Source organism: Ceratotherium simum, chromosome 33, assembly GCF_057802395.1.
Source record: "Ceratotherium simum simum isolate JZ-2026a chromosome 33, ASM5780239v1, whole genome shotgun sequence".
Taxonomy (NCBI): Eukaryota; Metazoa; Chordata; class Mammalia; order Perissodactyla; family Rhinocerotidae; genus Ceratotherium; species Ceratotherium simum.
The window spans coordinates 32,618,823-32,642,553 of record NC_141932.1 but is presented as its reverse complement, the minus strand read 5'-3'; the positions used below and the strand labels follow the sequence as shown (position 1 = coordinate 32,642,553).

Below are 23,731 nucleotides of genomic sequence, written 5' to 3'. Positions count from 1 at the left end.
TTTATTTCTGCTTGTCTATTCTGTTCCATTGGTGTATATATACATATATATATCTGTTTTTATTCCAGCACTATGCTGTTTTGATTACTTTAGCTTTATAATGCAGTTTGAAGTAAGGAAGTGTGATGCCTCCAGCTTTGTTCTTCTCTCTCAAGATTGCTTTGTCTATTCAAGGTGTTTTGTTTTTCCAAATAAATGTTAGAATTGTTTTCCTATTTATGTAAAAATATCATTGCGATTTTGATAGGAATTGCATTGACTTTGTAGATTGCTTGGGCTAATATGTACTTTTAAATAATACTAATTATCTGATCCTTGAACATGGGATGTCTTTCCGTTTATTTGTGTCCTTTCTAGGTTTCTTCCACAATGTTTTATAATTTTCAATGTACAAGTCTTTAACCTCTTTGGTTAAGTTAATCCCTAACTACTTCATTCATTTCATTGCTAATGTGAATGGGATTGTTTTCTTAATTTAATTTTTGGATATTTTGCTATTTGTGTATAGTACCATCACTGATTTTTGTGTGTTGATTTTGTATACTGCAACTTTACTGAATTTGTTTATTAGTTTTAACAGTTCTGGTGGACATGTATATATATTCTTATGGACATATGGATATATATATATAATGCCATCTGTAAACAGAGATAATTTTACTTAATCTCTTCTGATTTGGATGCCTTTCATTTCAATTTTTCCCCTAATTGCTCTGGCTAGTGAATCTGGGTAACTGAGGGGTACTGTAGATATTAAACCAATTTGCTGTTTTTCCTGTTTAACTTGAGGGGTGACTCAGGGGTCTTGAGGATTTGTGAGCTTGTTTTCTAGAGGATTTGTGAGCTTGTTTTGCAGAAGAAAGAGAAGGTCTTCAGGGAGGTTTCAATCACCAGATGGCTGGCCCTCAACAGCCCTTGAAGCCCAGAAGTCTGATTACCCGGGGGCTTATGCATACTGACCCCTTTGTTTCTCTGAAGCTCCTTCTGTCAAGCTTCTTAGCTCTGTAAACAACCCTGCTTTCTGTTCTTGGGGAGGCAGATTTGAGCAAATCCAGGCTCCCACCTACTCATTTTGGCCAGTTGGAACAAATTTTTCCCCCTCTCGGAACACCAATGTCTCAGTGTTTGGTTTGCTGGGCATCGAGCACACAAACGTGAGTTTAAGAGGTTTGGTATCACTAGGAATTCCACTAGGTTGAATAGCTATGGTCAGAGTGTGCATTTTTATCTTGTTTCAGATCTAAGAGAAAAAGCTTTTAGTTTTTCCTATTGATTGTCGTTATTTATGGGCTTTTCATGTAACACTTTATTGTGTACAGGTATGTTCCTTTTTTATGTATTTTAATCATGAAAAATGTTGAATTTTGTTCAATTCTTGTTATGTATCTATTGAGATGATAATGTGGTTTTTATCTTTCAGTCTGTGAATGTGCTGTGTTTAACATTGATTTGCACATGTTGAGTGATCCTTGCATCCCAAGGACAAATTCAACTTGGTCATGGTGTATGATCCTTTTAATATGCTACTGCATTCAGATTACTAGAATTTTATTTAGGATTTTAGTACCAATGTTCATCAGGGATATTCACCTGTAATTTTCTTTTCTTGGTGTGTCCTTTTCAGGCTTTAGTATCAAGGTAATGCTGGTCACATAAAATGAGCTTGGAAGTGATCTCTCTTTTCCAATTGTTTTTAGAGTTTCAGAATGATGACATTAGTTATTCTTGAAAGTGCTCAGTCCAATTTACCAGTGAAGCCGCCTGGTCCTGGATTCTCCTTTGGTGAGAGATTTTTAATTACTAATTCAATATCTTTACTCATTATATTTGTGTTCAGATTTTTTATGTCTTCATGATTCAGTCTTGGTATGTTTCTAGGAATTTATCCATTTCTTCTAGGTTATCAAATTTGTTGATGTATATGTATATTATATTGTTCCCTTTTCTCCACATCCTCGCCATCACTTAAGGGGCAAGGATGTTTTTATTTCTTGTCTTCTAGTTAATAGGCATTCTAACAGATGTGAGGTGATATCTCATTGTGGTTTTGATTTTCATTTCCCTGATCATTCTTGATGTTAAGTGTCTTTTCATGTGCCTGTTGGCCATCGGTATGTCTTCTTTGGAAAAATGTCTATTCAGATTCTCCGGTCATTTTTAATTGGATTGTTTGTTTTTTTGCTATTGAGTTGTACATGTTCTTTACATATTTTGGATATTAAGTCCTTATCAGATATATGATTTGCAAACAATTTCTTCCATTCAGTAGGTTGCCTTTTCACTTTGATGATTTCCTTTGCTATGAGGAACTTTTTAGTTTAATGTAGTACTACTTGTTTATTTTTGGTTTGTTGCCTTTGCTTTTGGAGTCAGATTTTAAAAATTATTGCCATGAGTGATGTCAAGGAGCTTACTGCTTATGTTTTCTTCAAGGAATTTTATGGTTTCAAGTCTTGCATTCAAGTCTTTATTCCATTTTGAGTTAATTTTTGTGTGTGGTGTAAGATAGTGGTCCAGTTTCATTTTTTTGCAAGGGACTGCCCAGGTTTTCAACACCATTTATTGAAGAGACCGTCTTTTCCCTATCATATATTCTTTGGTCCTTTATCATAAATTAAGATCATATATGTGGAATTATTTCTGAAAAATGTGTGGAAATATTCTGTTTCATTGATCTTTGTGTGTTTTTGTGCTAATGCTATACTGTTTTCATTACTCCAGCTTTGCAATATTGTTTGAAATCAGAGAGTGTGAAGTCTCCAGCTTTGTTGCTCTTCTTTCTCAAGATTGCTTTGGCTATTCAGGGCCTTGAGATGTTTCTTTTTATTGCTGAGTGGTAGGAGACTTAATCTTCCAGATACAAGTTCTTTGTCAGTTTGATATGTTAATATTATCTCCCAGTCTGTGGCTACCATGTCAATAGATTAATGGTTTTTGTTTTGTTTTTAATTGGTATTTTCTGATTTATTATTTTGACTTGCATGATTAGGTCTTTCTCTAACCAGAGAAAGCTTTGCCTATCACAAGAACAAAAAACAGTCTCTAATATTTCTTTCCAGAAATTTTATAAATTAACTCTTTCATTAAAGTCTATGATTCATTCCAAATTCATATTTTTATGATGTGAGGCAGGAATCATGGGGTTATTTTTTTCATATGGATATATAGTTATTTTAGTGCAATTTGTGGATAAGACTTTTTTTTACTTATTGAATTGTTATGGCCCATTTTCAAAAACCACTTGAAATATCTCTCCCAGGTTCCCACTGTGACTGATATTGTTTATAGAAATATATATCGAGGGCACTGCCAAATTTGGATATCATTTCATAAGCAAAATCCATGAACCAGTTTTAGAAGGTGGAAACACTACGATGATTTTTTTTTTTGTGAGGAAGATTAGCTCTGATCTAACATCTGTTGCCAATCCTCCTCTTTTTGCTGAGGAAGATTTGCTCTGAGCTAACATCTGCCCCCATCTTCCTCCATTTTGTATATGGGACGCCACCACGCATGGCTTGATGAGCAGTGTGTCGGTCCGTGCCCAGGATTTCAACCTGTGAACCCTGGGCTACTGAAGCAGAGTGTGCGGACTTAACCACTATGCAACCAGGCCGAGCCCCACAATGGTGATTTTTAAAACACAAACTAATGATGTTACACTGCTTAAAAGATTTAAAAACTCTGTCTGTAAATAAAACCCTCTTCATCCCCAATATGTTTTCCTGGGGAGGAGGGGCCACCTGCACTGAGAATGAAATGGTTTGACACATTCTTCCATTATTGATTTCTAGTTTTATATCATTGTGGTCAGAAAAGACACTTGATATAATTTCAGTTTTTATAAATTTGTTAAGACTTGTTTTGCAGTCTAACATATTATCTATTCTGGAGCATGTTCCATATGTGCCTGAGAAGAATGTGTATGCACTATGCTGCAATCAATTCAATGTTCTGTATATGTCTGTTAGATCCATTATGTCTATAGTATTGTTCATGTACACTGTTTCATTATTGATTTTGTGCCTGAAAGATAGATCTATCAAATGATGAAAGTAGAAATCTACTTCTATTGTTGTATTGCTGTTCATTTTTCCCTTCAGTTCTGCTATTTGCTTCATATATTTAGATGCTCTGATATTGGGTTCATATATACTTAATATTTTTATATCCTCTTGGTGAATCGTCCTCTTTATCATTATATAATGACCTTCTTTGTTTCTTTTGACAAATTTTGTCTGAAAGTCTTTGTTGTCTGATGTAATTGTAGCCACTCCTGGTCTCTTTTTATGATTTGTACAGAATATTTTTTTCTATTCTTTCACTTTCAGACAATGTGTGTTTAAAGTTGAAGTGACTCTCTTGTAGGCAGCAAATAGTTGGATTTTGTTTTTTAAAAATCCATTCAGCTACTCTCTATCTTTGATTGAATGATTTAATTCATTCACTTTTAAACTAATTATTGGTAGGTAAAGACTTAACTATTCTCACTTTGGTCATTATCTCCTGACTATTTTGTGGTTCCTTTGTTCCTTTCTTCCTCTTTTCTTGTCTTCCTTTGTGATTTAATGATTTTTTTTGTAATGATATACTTTGATTCTTTTCTCTTCATCAGTTTTTTGTATCTACCATAGATTTTTTCTTTGTGGATTGCATAAAACTTGTAATAGTTATAACAGTCTATTTTTTCTTAACTTTTGAGGAATAATTGACAAATACACTTGTATATGTTTAGTGAACAACGTGATTATTTGATATAACATATGTTGTGGAATGATTACCAATATCAGGATAATTTACAAATCATCACCTCATTTAGTTAAGTCTTTGTGTGTTTGTGTGTATATAGTAAGAATGCTAAAGAAGCTTATAAGAACTTTAACTCCAATTTTATACCAAAACTATATTTTTACTTCTTACACACACACACACTTAATGTTATGTTGTCAAAATTAACTTCTTTTTATATTGTGTATCCATATCCCAATTTTTGTGGTTATAGTTATTCTTAATAATTTTTTTTTTAATTTTTGTATTGGAGTTACAAGTGATTTATGCATTACAATTGCAGTATTATGTTATTCTATATTTGTCTATGTCTTTAATTTTACCAATGAGATTTATACTTTTACATGCTTTCTTGTTGCTCTTTAGTGTCCTTTCATTTTAACTTCAAGAATTCCCTTTAGAACTTCTTGTAAGGCGGGCCTAGTGGTGATGCACTCCCTGTTTTTGTATGCCTGGGAAAGTCTTTATCTCTCCTTGGCTTTTAAAAAATATATTTGCTGGATATGGTATTCTTGGTTGGAAGCTCTTTCTTTTATCACTTTGACTATATCATTCCACTCTGGTGGCTTACCACTCAGCAGTGGTTTCTGCTGAGACATTCACTTATACTGTTATGGTGATTCTCTTTCATGTGATGAGCTGCTTTCCTCTTACTTAAAAAAAATTCTCTTTTTGTCTTTGACTTTTTGACAATTTGATTATAATGTCTCTTGGTGTAGAAACTTTGGGTTCAAACACTTTGGGATCCTTTGGGCTTCATGAATCTGGGTCTCCATTTTCCTCCCTAGATTTGGGTAATTTTTAGTCATTAATTTTTTTTTTTTATTTCTTTTTATGGTGAGGAAGATTGGCCCTGAGCTAATATCTGTGCCCATCCTCCTCTATTTTGTATATGGGATGCCGCCAGAGCATGGCTTGATGAGCAGTGTGTAGGTCCATGCATGAGATCCAAACCTGCAAACCCTGGGCCGCTGAAGCAGAGTGCATGAACTTAACCACTATGCCACCAGGCGGGCCCCCAGTCATTAATTTTTTAAATAAGTTTTCTGCTACTTTCTCTTTCTTTTCTCCCTAAGGACTCCCAGAAGGTGTATATTGTTTCACTTGATTATGTCCCATAAGTCTTGTAGGCTTTTTTCAATCTTTATTTATTGTCCTCTTATGATAATTTCAAGTGACTTGTCTTTGAGTTCACTGATGATTTCTTCCATTTGATCAAATCCACTCTTTAAGCTCTCTATTGAATTTTTCACTTTAGTCATTATATTTTTCAACTCCAGACTTCAGTTTGGTTCTTTTTTATTGTTTCTTTCACTTTGTAGAACTTCTTTTTGTTCATGTACCTTTTTCCGGATTTTGTTTAGTTGTCTGTGTTTTAATTTTATCTGTTGTTTTATTTGTTTAGTTGTCTGTGTAGTTTATTGAGCTTCTTTAAGATTGTTATTTTAAATTCTTTGTCAGGAAATTTGTAAATATCTGTTTCATTGGTGTCAGCTACTGTAACTGTAATTTATTCCTTTCATGGTTTCATATATCCTTGACTCTTCATGTTCCTTGAAACCTGTGTTCAATGTGTTCACATTTGAAAAAGCAGTTAACTCCTCCAATTTATACTGACTGGATTCAAGGGAGAAAGGCCTGTCACAGTCAGACCAGCTAGAAATTTTGTGGTTCTGAGACCTTTTCCATGGATAGGCCCACTCCATTCCTCTTCTTCACACTTGGGGAAAGAGTCTTAGAATTGTGTGCTTTCTCTTGATCTTGCAAAGCTAAGCCAAGTAATGAGATTCCTGTTTTTGTTTTTCCTAAGGTAATGCTATAAAATGTTCAAAGTTTTGCTCTTTCTTCCAATCCAGCAGATTTGAGCTGGTTTCTGATATCTGTGTGTTATCTGCAGGAGCTCAAGTGCACCATCTGCAGAGGCTTGTCTCTGTTGTCTGGGAGGTTTTCATTCTCCATCTGTGAATGCCCATGGGTGTACAGTCTGCAATTTAGTATGGGGTGCTAGCCATAGAGGGGGGTGTGAGAAGTGCTAGGGGCATGCTTCAGCTAGCTGGGGTCTTCCACAGGTGAGGAGTCCTATGGAGTTCATCATAAGTGCCCTTGGTGGAGTCTACAAGCTTCTTAGGAGAATCTGAGGTCAGTTGTGGAGATGTGTGTGCTGGTTGTTGTGATCACATGCCTCTTTTCTCCTAGCTGTCCCCAGAATATTCAGCTGTGTCAGTCCTCTCAGCGTTCTGGATGGAGTGAGACAGATGTGGGCCTCTTGGATGGCATCCTGCAAGGCCGATGAAGCCAAGTACTCACTTTTCTCTCATTTTCTTCATGGGAGAAATTATGGGCCCCTGGGATCTCTCTTGGCCCTGACCTCTGCTGCCTCAAAGATGGGTGATAAGAGTAAATGCAATTGTTCTTCTTACTCACCTCAATGTATCTATTTTTTGAGTTTTTGCTGTACCTGGGTTCTGGAATCTCTGAGCTGTACTCATACTTTCATACAGATATTCTTGCCCATGGGTTCTTGCTAAAATCAATGTTTCTGTGGGAAGAATGGTGACTGGACCCTCTTAATCTACCATCTTGCTGACATTCTTCTTCAAAATACTTTTAAATCTTATATCCTTAAATAGTGTATAACATGCAGAACTGTTTGATGATCAATTTTTTTTACTGAATTAATACTATCTTGATTCAAATTTGCAATTGGCACTCAAAGGTCATCCATTATCAATATATATGTAGAGAATGGAAGCACACAGCACAGACTGGTCAACATAGTGATTTACTGAAATAGGACAGAGCTAATTCATACACACAATTAGCACTATTGGCAACATCTGTTCCACATGTGGGTTGTGGACAATGTAACATGTAGGGGAAATTGGTGAAAACAAAATTTCACCTAAATAATGCTGTCCTGATTAATATATGCTGCTAGAATTCTTAGAAACATCCTTCATACATATGTTTTCAAATTGTATAACATGCAGCACAGGGTAGTGAACACAGTACATAATAAAATAACACTGTCCTGATTCATACTCCCAACTAGCATTCTTTCATAAAATATTTTATATATTATTTTTGAAGAGTATATAATATGCAACAGGATGGTGAACAGTGCGTTAGTAAAATAACATTGTCTTGATTCATACAAGCAACTATCACTCTTTGAAACTTTTTTTATACTTATGTCTTCAAATGCTGTGTAATTTGCAGGCTAAAGTAAATATTTCACTAAAATACCACCGTCCACGTGAACACATGCATCAATATCTCTTCAAAACATCTTTTATACAGATGTGTTTACAGACTATATAAATGCAGCACAGAGTGTTAAACACAGTATTTTACTCATATAACATTGTCTTAATTTATATGAATAACTAGCATTCTTGGAAACATCTTTTATCACGTTTTTACAGAATGTATAACATGTAGCACAGTATAGTGAGCAGTATGTCACTAAAATAATATTCATCTGATTCATATGTGAAAGTAGCACTCAGAAATATCCATTATACCTGCAGTTTTACAGATTATACAACATGCAGCACAAATTGTTTTGTCACTGAAATAGCTGTCTTGATTCATACATGCAACTAGCACTTTTGAACCATCTACTATACTTATACCATTACAGAGTGTATAACATGTAACAGAAAGTGGTTAACACTGTATTTCGCTGAAATATTAATGTATTGATTAATACATACCAATATCACACTTACAAAAATATTATATACGTGTATATCAGCACAGTACTCAATTTTTGGTTAAGACTGGTAAAAACAGTGTTTCACTGAAATACTGTTCAATAGTACAATAATAACATCTTGTACACATATATGTTAATTAGATTATATAACATGCAACAGAGAGTGGTAAAAACTGAGAAACATCTTTTATACGTGTGATTGTATGGAGTTGTTTTGGGTCAGTCTCAGCCTATTGATAGTGATGCTATTAGCTAGAAATATCTGGGAGCACTCACCTGGGCCTGCACTACTTCTGGCAGCCCCCACTGATATTTCTCAATTGTAGGCAATGTTATGACTGGACCAGCCCTTGTGGTTCTTTATTATCATTATAAGATACCTCAGCAACAACCATCAGGGAACTTTGAAAAAACAAGGTTTATTACTTATGGATACTGAAGGGTATAGAGCATGTCTGTTGTGGGTAAAGAGTGAAAGAGAGTGTGGACTTGGGATTCTGCCTTTATTGGGGTCAAGTGTGGGGTGCCTAGGGTTTTGCAGGTTTACTCTTTGTTGGTGAATTTAAAACATACGAAACTGAATTAAAGCAGGGAAAGAAAAAGCAAATTCACTTAAATGGTCAGTTATCTAGATCACCCAGGACTTTCTAACAGAAGAACTTCATGGTTGGGGTGGCCTGGTTCCTGATCTAGCTGTGTAGCTGACAATATGTTTATTTGAGATTTATGTATTTGAAATAAATTCCTCAGCAATAAAAAGCTTAAGGTCAGGCACTTACATTATAGTCAGAAAAGGTAGTTGTCAGGCTCTTACACTGCAGTCCACTCTGTGCTGCTCAGGCACCAGAGTTAATGGTGAGGATGTCAACACTCTGGGGAGCATATATGTTAAAAGTCAGGGGTAAGGCACATTTTAATTAAGAGAATACACATTTATTAGGGTTACAGGAACAAATCCTATACTAATTATACAAGCAATTGTCTGAAACCCAGCTCATAGCCATTGTCCTGAACTTGAAGGGTCCAGTCATGAAAATAGGTGGGCGTTCTTGGGGGCCCTGGGACCTGTGCAAAAACTTGGATAATATTTTGAAGTATTTTAACTTCTAGGGTAGGTTTGAACTTGTCCTCAGTTGTAGATGTACATGCATCAAGTGGCCCCAGGGGAGACACAAACCCCTCCTTCCTTGGCCAGTAGATAATCCGGGCCAGGCAGTTTTCTAAAACCATTTGAGCAAGAGACTCATGGAACTGTTGCACAGACATAGAGTTTTATGGAGTTGTACACATAGGGTTAAGGTGGCCAATAGTTGTTGGTTGGCCTCAATGACCTAATTTTGGGTGGCTAGAGCCATTGCCCCAGTGCCCAGTCCAGTCAGTCCTAAGAGAACTGAAATGCCTAGGGCTAAGGGGATGAAAATGGCTAATTTGGGTTGAAGGTAGCCAGCAGAGTAGCAAACTTAAAGAGTTTGTAGCCTACAGGATAACATCCAGAGGCAGGCCAAGGAAGAAAATGGTATATGGTAATATGTGGGCCAGGAGAAGCCAATCAGAAGGCTGAGAGAGAAAATAATATGCTAGGTGAGAGCTTTGCAATATAGGCCCACAATAAAATTCAAAGGCAGAAGTTCCCAGTGTAAAGTATTTATCCAACCCTCTGACAACAAACCCAGATATCTGTACCCATTCATCAGCTATCTCTGCCATGATTACACAATCAAGCTAGTTATCACATCCATTACCTCGCATAGTTACTTTTTTTGTGTGTGTGTGAGGAAGATCAGCCCTGAGCTAACATCCAATGCCAGTCTTCTTCTTTTTTGCTGAGGAAGATTAGCCCCGATCTAACACCCGTGCCCATCTTCCTCTACTTTATATGGGTCGCGGCCACAGCATAGCTTGACAAGCAGTGGGTCGCTGTGCACCTGGCATCTGAACCTGCGAACCCTGGGCCACCACAGAGGAGCGTGCACACCCAACCACTGTGCCACAAGGCTGGCCCCCATAGTCACCTTTTTATGGTGAGAATGCTGAAGATTTATTCACTTAGCAAAGTCCAAGCATACAATATTTTATTTATTTTTTTTTAAGATTTTATTTATTTATTTTTACCCCCCAAAGCCCCAGTAGATAGTTGTACGTCATAGCTGCACATCCTTCTAGTTGCTGTATGTGGGACGCGGCCTCAGCATGGCCGGAGAAGTGGTGCATCGGTGCGCACCCGGGATCCGAACCCGGGCCGCCAGCAGCGGAGCACGCGCACTTAACCGCTAAGACAAAATATTGTAGGGGTCGGCCCTACAATATTTTATTATTAACTATAGTCACCATGCTTTATGTTAAGTGTCCAGAACTTATTCTTCTCAAAACTGAGTTTGTACCCTTTGACCAGCATCTCCTCCCATTTCTCCTAACCCCCAGCCCCTGGTAACTACCATTCTACTCTCTGTAACTATGAGTTACAGTATTTTAGATTCCAAATATAAGTGAGATTATGCAGTATTTTTCTTCTTGTGTCTGTCTTATTTCACTTAGCATAGTGTCCTCCAGGTTAATTCATGTTATCACAAATGAGAGTTCACCTAGAACTAAAAAAGTCCCTGAATAGATAAAGCAATCTTGAGCAAGAAGAACAAAGATGGAGGTATCACATTTCCTGATTTCAAATTTTATTACAAACCTGTAGTAATCAAAACAGCATGGTTCTGGCATAAAAATAAACACATAGATCAATGGAACAGACTAGAGAGCCCAGAAATAAACCCATGCATATATGGTCACCTGATCTTTGACAAGGCATCAAGAATACACAATGGGGAAAGAATAGTCTTTTCAATAAGTGATATTGAGAAAATTGGATATCTACATTTAAAAGAATGACATTGGATCCTTGTATTACACTGTACACAAAGACCAACTAAAAATGGATTAAAGATTTAAATGTAAGACCTGAAACTGCAAAACCCCTAGAAGAAAACATAAATGCAAAGCTCCTTGCCACAGGCTTGGTAAATTTTCTTTTTGGATTTGACATCAAAAGCACAGGCAACAAAGGCAAAAATAAACAAGTGGGGCTACATCAAAGAAAGTTTTTGCACAGCAAAGAAAACAATCAACCAAATTAAAAGCAAACTATGGAATAAGAGAAAATATTTATGCATCATATATCTGATAAGTGGTTAATGTCCAAAATATGTAAGGAATTCATACAATTCAATAGCAAAGTAAAAGCCAATAACCTGTTAAGAAATGGGCTAGAGGCATGAATAAACATTTTTCCAAAGAAGAGATACAAGCGGGCAGTCGGTATATAAAAAAGTGCTCAGCATCAATAATTATCAGGGAAGCGCAAATCAAAGCAACAATTAAATACCAACTCACACTTGTTAGGATGGTTACTACCCAAAACACACAAGATAACAAGTGTTGGTAAGGATGTGGATAAAAGTTAACTCTCGTACACTGTTGGTGAGAATGTAAATTGGTACAACCATTATGGAAAACAATATGGAAGTCTCTCAAAAAATTAAAACTAGACCTACCATATGATCCAGGAATCCTACTTCTGGGTATATCTCCAAAGGAAATTAAATCAGTATCTCAAAGAGATATCTGCACTCCCATGTTTATTTTTTTGTGTGTGTGAGGAAGATCAGCCCTGAGCTAACATCCATGCCAATCCTCCTCTTTTTGCTGAGGAAGATTGGCCCTGAGCTAACATCTATGCTCATATCCCTGTACTTTATACGGGATGCCGCCACAGCATGGCTTGACAAGCGGTGTGTCAGAGCATGTGCACTTAACCACTACGCCACCTGGCCGGACCCCTAAGAGTGTTTAAAGACAAATTTATAGAAGATGTTTCTAAGAGAGCCCTTGTTCCCAACTTGAAAATAGTGTTACTTCAGTGAATGGATGTGATCACCACAGTTTAATACATTAACAAATAAAAAATTTATAGGGCCAGCCTGGTGGTAGAGCAGTTAGTTCACATACTCCACGTCGGTGGCCCGGGTTTGCGGGTTCAGATCCTGGGCACAGACCTACACACTGCTTATCAAAGCCATGTTGTAGTGGTGTCCCATATAAAGTAGAGGAAGATGGACACAGATGTTAGCCCAGGGCCAATCTTCCTCAAAAAAAAAAAAAAGTAAAAGATGTTTCTAATAGTGTTACATTCTTCCCGGTTGAGAAAAATATATCAGTGAATCTGTGTGATAAACACACTATAGTACATGTAAAGGAGTGTTTTTGGGCCTGTCTGGTGGTGCAGCAGTTAAGTGCACGCACTCTGCTTCGGCGGCCTGGGGTTCACATGTTCGGATTCCAGTACGCACCAATGCACTGCTTGTCAAGCCATGCTGTGGGGGCATCCCATATAAAGCAGAGGAAGATGGGCACAGACGTTAGCCCAGGGCCAATCTTCCTCAGCAAAAAGAGGAGGATTGGCATCAGATGTTAGCTCAGGGCTGATTTTCCTCACACACACACACAAAAGAGTGTTTAAAACTACATGTATAAAATATGTTTCTAGGGAAACTATCAGTTCCCAATTTGAGAACGCTGTTATTTCGATGATGTTTAAGTGTCCTTCAACAGAGGAATGGCTAACGTCTTTTTTACATGTTTTTACACGTGTTAACACTGTGTTAATGATATCCATTTATTGCAATAACATTGTCTTTCATGTACTACAGTGTGTTGATGAAATTCATTCACTCAAATAATGCTGTCTTCAACTAGGGATGTAAAAAAGTCTCTAGAAACATCTTTTATAAATGTGTGGAAACACTGTTTTACACACATTACATAGTGGTGTTAACAGCAGTGAAACAACACTGTTCATGACCCTGTGACAAGTGGCATCCTAGAATCACATTTTATACATGCATTTTTTTTTTAAGTTTTTTATTTATTTATTTTTTCCCCCAAAGCCCCAGTAGATAGTTGTGTGTCATAGTTGCACATCCTTCTAGTTGCTGTATGTGGGACGCGGCCTCAGCATGGCCGGAGAAGTGGTGTGTCAGTGCGCGCCCAGGATCCGAACCCGGCCCGCCAGCAGCAGAGTGCGCGCACTCAACCGCTAAGCCACGGGGCCCGCCCTATACATGCATGTTTAAACACTGTTTTATACGCATTAACAAGTGATGTCCCATCCGTTCACTGTAATAACACTGTTCTTACTGGAAAAGTAAGTAGCTATCTTAGAAACATCTTTATACATTTGTCTTTAAACACTATTTTGCATGTGTTACCATGTGGTGAACAAAATAAATCACAAACAGAAGTTTTTCCCCCTAAGTAAGCAGGTAGCTCTCTTACAACAATTTTTATATGTGTCTTTAAATATGGTTTTATATACAGTACAGTGTGCTGATCACATCTAACCACTAATATGATATTGTTCTTTTTTAATTTTATTGAAGTCATATTGACTTTTAACATGGTGTAAATTTCAGGTGTACATGATTATATTTCAGATTCTATATAGATTGCATTGTGTTCACCACCAATAGTCTGGTTTTTATCCATCACCTTACATATGTACCCCTTTGCCTAGTTTGCCCTCCTCCCAACACTTTTCCTCTGGTAACTATTAATCTCTTCTCCTTATCTATATGTTTGCTTGTTTATCTTCCACATGTCAGTGAAATCATACAGTATTTGTCTTTCTCTGCCTGGCTTATTTCACTTAGCATAATACCCTCAAGGTCCATCCGTGTTGTCACAAATGGCACAATTTTGTCTTCTTTATGGCTGAGTAGTACGCCATTATGTATATATATATATATATACCATGTCTTCTTTATTCACTCATCCATTGTTGGTCACTTGAGTTGCTTCCACATCCTGGCTATTGTGAATAATGCTGTGATGAATATTAGGGTACATAAATCTTTTTGAATTGTTGATTTAATATTCTTTGAATAAATGCTCAGTAGTGGAATAGCTGGATCATATGGTATTTCTATTTTTAGTTTTTTGAGAAAAGGAAACCATCAACAAAACAAAAAGACAACCCACCAACTGGGAGAAAATATTTGCAAATCATTTATCTGAAAAGAGGTTAATTTCCAAAATATATAAAGAACTCATACAACTCAACAACAAAAAAATGAACAACCCAATCAAAAAATGGGCAGAGGGTATGAACAGACATTTTTCCAAAGAAGATATACAGATGGCCAACAGGCACATGAAAAGATGTTCAACATCACTGATTACTAGGGAAATGCAAATCAAAACTACAATGACATATCACCTCACACCCATCGAAATGGCTGTTATTAAAAAAGACAAGAAATAACAAGTGTTGGAGAGGACGTGGAGAAAAGGGAACCCTCATACTCTGCTGGTGGGAATGCAAACTGGTGCAGCCACTATGGAAAACAGTATGGAGATTTCTCAAAATATTAAAAATATTGTTCTTTCCTGTAGCTAACATACAATCAACTTTTACACATATGTGTTTAAATACACTTTTAGATGCATTAAAATGTGATGATCGATCCATTCTCTGAGTAGAGATTGTTAAACTTGGTAAACCATTTGCTGTTTTAGAATCACCCTAATAAATGTGTTTTTTAACATTGTTTCTTATGCACTGTAGTGTGGTAATTATATCTTTCAAAAAGGAACAGTGTACTCAACCTGGGAAACATGTATCCCTCTTAAAAACATCTTTTATAAATGTGACTTTATGCACTGTTTTACACATATGAAAATGTGGTGATCAAATTTATTCACTGAAAAAACACTTTTTTGAATTTTGAAGCAAGTAACTCCCTTATAAACAGCTTTGTACATGTGTATTTGAACCCTGTTTTACATTTATTATGCTCTGATGGTAACATTCCTTCACTAAAGTAACACTGTCCTTAACTTTACAAACAATTGTGTCTGGTAGAAATATCTTTATAAATGTGTCATTAAGCACTGTTTAATATACATTACAGAGTGGTGATCACACTCATTCACTGAAATAGCACTGTTTTTCATGAATTAAAGCATTGTTACCAAATTCACTCACTTAAATAACACAGTGCTCAACTTGTTATGTGAGTAGCTCCCCTAGAATCATTTTTATGCATGTGTTTTTAAGCATAATTTTATGTGTATGTAAGTGTGGTGATTAAATCCATTCACAGAAATAACTCTGGTTTTTATGTATTATAATGCAGTGATTAAATTTATTCACTGAAATAATACTGTGCTCAATTTTATGCAAGTAACGCTCTTTGAAGTATATTTAATACATGTCAATTTAAACCCTGTTGCACTTGCATTAAAGTGTGGTGATCACATCTATTGACAAGGATAACACTGTGTCACCTTCAGAAGCAGGTAGTTCTCTTAGAAATAGTTTTTATATGTGTATCTTTAAACACAGTTTTACATGCATTATAGTGTGTTATCACAACCATTCACTGATGTGATACTTTTCTCAAAGTAGGAAGAATGCAGCACAATTAGAAACTTATTTTATATTTGTGACCTTAAATAACTTTTTACAGTTACTGGAGTGTATTTATCAAATTGATTCACTGAAATTACATAGATTCAACCTGAGAAGCAAATATCTCTCTTTGAAACATCTTCAATGCATGTGTATTTAAACACTTTGTACAAGCATTACAGTGTGGTGATCTCATCACTTTACAAATTAAGACTCTTCTCACCTTCACAAAAATGTAGCACTCAAGTGACGTCAGCATCATGGTCCTTCACATTCCTGCCCCCCCTTATTTGATAGTTAATTAGACAGCCGTAACCTAACAAAAGTGTCTCAGCACCTTACACCAAGAAACCTGGAAGTATTCTTGCCACCTGTGCATGCAAAAACAAACAAACAAGACCTCACTAAGGCTGCAGATCTAAGACAGTTGGTGAGCCTGCCCCATCTCCACTTGTTGCAGTGGGGGCAAAAACCCTGGAGAGTGCAAATCTGGGCAGGTCCCCACAAGTGAGGGAGAATTTGAGTCTGGCATGCTGAAAGGAGATTTCAGCGTGACATTGGAGCAGAACAGAGAACAGTTTGGATTCAGAGAAGGGAGAGGAGCTCACCAGAGCTCCCCACTCCCCAGGGGCTAAGCTGTTTGGCAGCAGCAGCAGCAGCAACCTCTCCCACAGAGAAGTTGGAAGTGGGATAACCTCTCCAGCAAAGGAGGTGAAAAGCAAAAGTGGTGAGTGACAGCACAGCTATTCCACTTGTGTGGGATGCAGCTGGAGAGACCTGTTTCTCTCCAGCAGCCCCCAGATTTCTGAGGAGGACCTCCATAAATGAGGGTAGAGAGGAAAAAGGGAAGAAAGCAGTTAGATAAGAATATCAAAGGTCATCAAAGAAACATTTCCTCTGTCTGCTTCAGTACTTCAGCAGAAAGTTGGCCCATAAGCCTCCAGAAGAACTCCACTTGAGGATCTCACCACTGGGCCCATGAGAACCTTTCAAACCCGCAAGTGATAGACCCACACCTTTCCCCTCTCTGCAGCCAGCTCCTTGTGGGTGCTCCCTAGTGCAACCATGAAAGCAAACTCCAGTAGAGAGGGAGCGTGCTCATAAAAGAGAACAAGCTCAGTTGGCAAGGAAGAAACCACAAACATGAGCTATAGCGCCACTTTCTGGACTATAAAAGAAAGATTTCTAATAGCCAGACAGGTGAATTGTAAGAACTAGAGAAGACATAAAAGCTTAAGGACATGTCTAATACGTCAAGTGCAAAAGCAGAAGTGCACAGCCACAAACAACAGGAAAAATCTAGGAAATATGGTATCACAAAAATAAGTTGATAATTCTCCTGCAACTAAACAAAAAGATATGGAATATTGCATCCTAACTGATAAAGAATTCAAAATAGCTGTTCTGAAGATATTCAAATAGCTACAAGAAAACTCTGAAAGACAACTCAATGAAGTGAGGAATAAATCTAATGAACAGAAGAATTTCTTTACCAAAGAGATTGAAATTATAAAAAAGAATCAAACAGCATTTTGGAGCAGAAGAATTCAAGGAATGAGATAAAGAATACTTTAGAGAGCATCTGTAGGAGGGCAGCTCAGAGGGAAGAAAGAACAAACAACGTGGAGGGTAAGAATATAGAATCAAGAAAGTTAGAAGAGGAGAGGGAACTAAGATTTAAAAAAGGTGAAGAAAACCTATGAGAGCTACCAAAGTCAATCAGAAAGACAAGTATAAAAACAGAGTACCAGAAGGAAGGAGGCAGAGCTTACTTAAAGAAATAATAGCCAAGAACCTCCCCAAACTTAGAAGATACTTGAACATTCAAGTCCAGGAAGCTAGTAGAACACCCTGTTATCTCAATGCAAAAAGACCTTCTCCAATGGGGTCTTCTCCATGGCATAGTGGTTAAGTTCAGTGTGCTCTGCTTTGGCAGCCCCAGTTCATGGGTTTTGATCCCAGGCGCAGACCTACACCACTCATGAGACGTGCTGTGGTGGTGACATAGGAGAGGAGAGATAGACTAAATGTTAATAGGAAAACACATGAAAGTATAAATCTCACTGGTAAAGGTAAATATATAGTTAAATTCAGAATATTATAATGTTAGTGGGTAAATCACTTGTAAATCTAGATGAAGGTTAAAAGACAAAAGTATTAACGATAACAACTACAATAATTTCTTAATGGATACACAAGGTAAAAAGATGAAAATTATGACATCAAAATTATAAAATGTTGGGGGGAGAATGAAAATGTATAGTTTTAATATGAATTCAGAGTTAAGTTGTCATTGGCATAAAATAAATTTTTATAAATATAAGATGTTTTGTGTAAGTCTTATGGTAACCTCAAAGCAAAAACCAATAGTATACACATATAAAGAGAAAGGAATGCAAACATACCACTACAAAAAATCATCAATTCACAAAGTAAGAGAGCAAGAGAAGAAGAAAGCAACAAAGGAACTACAAAAGAGCCAGAAAGTGATTAACAATATGGCAATTGTAAGTCTATACCTATCAATAATTAATTTAAATGAAAATAGACTAAATCTTCCAGTCAAAAGAGACATAGAGTGGATGAATGGATTTAAAAAAAAAAAGACCCTACTATATACTCTACACAGGAGATTCACTTCAGCTGTAGAAACACTCAGACTGAAAGTGAAGGGATGGAAAATGATGTTCCATGTATGTGGAAATCAAAAGAAAGCTGTGGAAGCTATACCTGTATCAGACCAATTAGACTTTAAGATAAGACTATAATAAGAGATAAAGAAGGTTATTCTACAATGATAATGTGGTCAATCCAACAACAGGATATGACATTTGTAAATATTTCTACACCCAACATAGGAGCACCTAAATATGCATAGAAAATTAACAGAACTAAAAGAAGAACTAGACAACTATGTGACAACAGTAGAGAACTTCAGCACCCCACTTTCATCAACGGACAAATCATCCAGGGAAAAATCAATATCAAAACATTGGATTTAAGTGATGTATTAGATTAGATAGATTTAAGAGACATTGCGTTGAACAGCAGCAAAATACACATTCTGCTCTAGACGCCTAAACATTCTCAAGAATAGATTATACATTAGGCCAGAAAACAAGTCTTAATAATTGTTAGAAGATTTGTATCATTATAAACCATTTTTTTCTTACTAAAATAGTAAACTAGAAATCAGTTACAAAAACAAAACGGGAAAATTCACAAATATGTGGAGATTAAACAATATGCTACTAAACAGCCAATGGGTCAAGGAAGAAATCAAAGGGATTTAAAAAAAATAATTGGATACAAATGAAAATGCACCATACCAATATTTATGGGATGCAGCAAAAGCATTTCTAAGAGGGAAGTTCATAGCACTAAACACCTACCTAAAAAAAAAACAAGAAAATATGAAAAAAATCAAATAAACAGCCTAACTTTACACCTCAAGGAACTAGAAACAGAAGAATGAACTAAACCCAAAGTTATTAGAACAAAAGAAATAAAAAATATCAGAGAAGAATTAAATGGAATAGACACCAAAAAGAGAATAGAAACTATCAATAAATCTAAAACCTGTTTTTTCAATAGATACACAAAATAGCCAAACATTTACCTAGACTTCCCAAGACAAAAAAAGTGAGAGGACTCAAATAAATAAAATTAGTAAGGAAAGAAGAGGCATTACAACTGATAATCACACAAATACAAAGGATCATAAGAGACTACTATGAACAATTATATGCCAAGAAATTAGGTAATCTAGAAGAAATGGATACATTCCTGGAAAAATACAACCTACGAAGACTAAATCATGAAGAGATAGTAAATCTGAACCGATCAATTGCTAGTAAGGAGATTGAATCAGTAATCAAATCCACCCAACAAAGAAAAGTCAGGATCAAATTGCTTCACTGATGAATTAAAACAAACATTTAAAGAAGAATTAATACTAATCCTTCTTAAACTCTTCCAAAAAGAGAAGCGGAGGGAACATGTACAAACTCACCTGACAAAGTCAACATTACCTTAATACCAAAACCAGGCGTAGATACCATAAGAAAAGAAAATTACAAGCCAACATACTTCATGAACATAGATGCAAAAATCCTCAACTAAATATTAACAAACAAAATTCAACAATACATTAAAAGATCATACAACATAATCAAGTAGGATTTACTCCAGGGATGCATAGATGGTTCAACATTCACAAATCAATCAATGTGTTACACCACATTAACAAAATGAAGGAAAAATTATATGGATCTAAATAGATGCAGAAAAAGCATTTGACAAAATTTAATATTCGTTCATGATAATAACCCTCAACAAACTGGGTGTTGAGAACACGTACTTCAACATAATAAAGACCATATAACAGAAGCCCACTTATCATAATTAACAGTGAAAAGATGAAAGAGATGAAATATTTTCCTCTAAGATCAGGAATAATACAAGAATATCCCTTCTCATCACTGTTATATAACAAGTACCGGAAGTCCTATCCCCAATAATTAGCAAGAAAAAGAAATAAAAAGCCTACACCAGTAAGGAAGAAGTAAAACTGTATATGTATATAGAAAACTCCAAAGACTCCTTAGAAAAACTGTTAGAAGTAATAAATTCGGTAAAGATGCAGAATACAAAATTAACATACAAAAATGAATTGTGTTCCTATACACTAATAAAAAACTATTACAAAGAGAAATTGAGAAAACAATTCCACTTACAATTTTATCAAAAAGAGTGAAACACCTAGGAATAAATTTGACCAAGGAGGTGAACGATCTCAATCCTAAAATGTAGAAGACATTGATAAAAGAAATTGAAGAACAATAAATGAATAGAAAGATAGTCCATGCCCACGGAATGGAAGGATTAATATTGTTAAAATATCCATACTACGCAAAGAAATCTACAAATTTAATGCAATCTCTATCAAAATCCCTACGGTACTTTTCTGAAAAGTAGAAAAAAAAATCCTAAAATTTGTATGGAACTGCAATAAATCTCCAATAGCCAAGGAAATCTTAAGAAAAAAGAACAAAAAAGAACAAAGCTGGAGGCATTACACTTCCTTATTTTAAACTATAATATATATAGTTTATATAATATAATATAATATACATTCCATAATCAAAATACTGTGGAATTGGCATAAAAACAGACACATAGACCAAAGGAAAAGAATAGAGATCCTAGAAATAAACCCACGCATACAATCAATTAATTTACAACAAAGGATCCAAGAATATACGATGGGACAGGATAGCCTCTTCACTGAATGGTGCTTCAAACTGGACAGCCACGTGCAAAGAATAAAACTGGACTTCTATCTTACACATTACACAAAAATAAACTCAAAGTGGATTAAGAGATTAATTTTTAAAACCTGAAATTATAAAACTCTTACAACAAAATATATAGGCTAATCTCTTTGACATGTACTGATCTTAGCAAAAATTTTTTGGATTTGATCCCCAAAACAAAGGTAGCAAAAGCAAAACTAAACAAAAGGGACTACATCAAACTAAACAGTTTCTGTGCAGCAAAAGAAACCATTAACAAAACGAAAAGGAAATCTACAGAATGGGAGAACAAATTTGTAAAGCACACATCTGACAATGGGCTAATATTCAAAATATATAAGCTCATATAAATCAATAGCAAAAAAATAGATAATCCAATTAAAAATGGGCAAAAGACCTGAATAGAAATTTTTCCAAAGCAGACATTCAAATAGCCAACAAGTGTATGGGAAGATGTACAACATTATTAATCAGTAGGAAAATGCAAATCAAAACCACAGTGAGATATCACCTCACATCTGTTAGAATGGCTATCAAAAAGACAAGAGGTAAGAAACGCTGCTGAGGATGTGGAGAAAAGGGAATTCTATTAACTGTTGGTGAGAATGTAAATTAGCGTGAGCACTATGGAAAACAACATGAAAGCTCTTAAGAAAATAAAAATAGAACAACCATATGATCCAGCAATACCACTTTTGAGTATATATCCAGAGGCAATAAGAACAGTATATCAAAAAGATCTGCACCTCTATGTTTATTGCAGCATTATTCACAATAGCCGTCAATGGACGCATCCATCAATAAATGAATGGATAAAGAAAAGGTGGTATATTTTCAATGGAATATTATTCAGCCATAACAAAGAAGTCCTGCCATTTACAACAAAATGGGTAGACTTTAAGATATCATGGTAAGTAATATAAGCCAGAAAGAGAAAGACATATACTTCATGACATCACTTATATGTTGAATCTAAAAAAAAAAAGCAGCCTAACTCGTAGAAATAGAGTAGAAATGTGGTTGACAGTTACTGAGTGTTCCCAGAAATAGAAAGAGGATGGTAAAATGTTACAAACTTTGCTATAAGATAAATAAGCTCTGATGATCTAGTGTAAAACATGGTGACTATAGTTAATAACAGTATTTCATAAATGAAATTTACTGGGAGAGTAGAACTTAAAAGTTCTCATCAAAAAGAAAAAAAACATAAATATGTATAGTGATGGACGCGTTAATTAACTAGATGGTGGAATCCTTTCACCCTATATATCTATGCAAATCTAAATGTATGTTTTAAATATTTTTTAATTTTATATGTCAATTATACTTAAAGTTGAAATTTAAAAAAAATGTAAATCTTTCAATCTGTCTTTTCATCAATCAGTATGATGTTACCTGCGAGTTTTACATACACCTTTTATTATGTTGATATGTGCTCCTTCTATAACTAATTAGTTGAGAGCTTTTTCCAAGAAAAGTTGTTGAATTGTTTCAAATCCTTTTTCAGCATCCATTGGGAGGATTACATGACTTTTATTCTTCATTCTATTAATGTGGTATATCACCTTTATTGATTTTTGTATGTTAAACCATCCTTGCATCCCTGGGAAAAATCCCACGTGATTATGGTGCATGATCTTTTTAATATGATGTTGAATTGGATTTGAAAATATTTTTTGAAAAAATTTGTATCTGTATTCTTCAGTGATATTGGCTTGTGGTTTTCTTTTTGTGTGTGTGTGTTCTTACATGACTTGGTATCAGGGTAATGCTGGCTTATAAGATGATTTAGGGAGTGCTCCTTCCTCTTTGATTTTCTGGAAGAATTTGAGAATGATTGACATCAAGTTTTATTTTTTAATGTTTGGTAGAATTTACCTTTGAAACCGTCTGGTCCTTGGCTTTTGGGGAGGTTTTTGATTTCTGATTCTATCTCCCCACTTGTTATTGATCTTTTCTGATTTTCTATTCTTCATGAGTTAGTCTTGATAGTTTGTATGTTTTCAGGGATTTATCCATTTTTTTCTAGGTTGTCCAATTTGCTGGTATATAATTTTTTATAGTAATCTCTTATGATCCTTTGTATTTCTATGGTATCAGTTGTAATGTGATCTCTTTCATTTATAATTTTATTTGTGTCCTGTCTCTTTTTTTCTTGGTTATGCTAGCTAAGGCTTTGTCAGTTTTATCTTTGAAAAAAGACAACTCATCATTTCATAAAACTTTTCAATTGTTTTCCTGTTTTCTATTTCATTTATTTCTGTTGTAATCGACATTACTTCCTTTCTTTGCTATCTTTGGATTTAGTTCATTTCTTTTTTTCTAGTTCCTTTAGGAGTAAAGTTTTTAAATTTGATATCTTTCTTTTGTCTTAACATACGTGATTATAGCTATAAACATTCCTATTTCCACATATTTATGAATTTTCTAATTTTTATCCCGTTATTGATTTCT

The 23,731-nt window shown here is 35.4% G+C and overlaps 1 long non-coding RNA gene across 2 annotated transcripts in view; it reads left to right on the top strand.

Annotated features, from left to right (window-relative positions):
- Positions 1–1,010: 1,010 nt before the first annotated feature.
- LOC147912931 (uncharacterized) overlaps positions 1,011–23,731 on the top strand; it is a 29,595-nt gene continuing 6,874 nt past the window's right edge. The window contains exons 1-3 of one of the 2 annotated variants that reach the window (XR_015549534.1): positions 1,011–1,154; positions 1,698–1,782; positions 6,985–7,211. This is a non-coding gene — a long non-coding RNA (uncharacterized LOC147912931). Of the gene's footprint in view, positions 1,155–1,697; positions 1,783–6,984; positions 7,212–23,731 lie in introns of those variants that run through there. The other variant, XR_015549535.1, reaches the window with a different exon arrangement.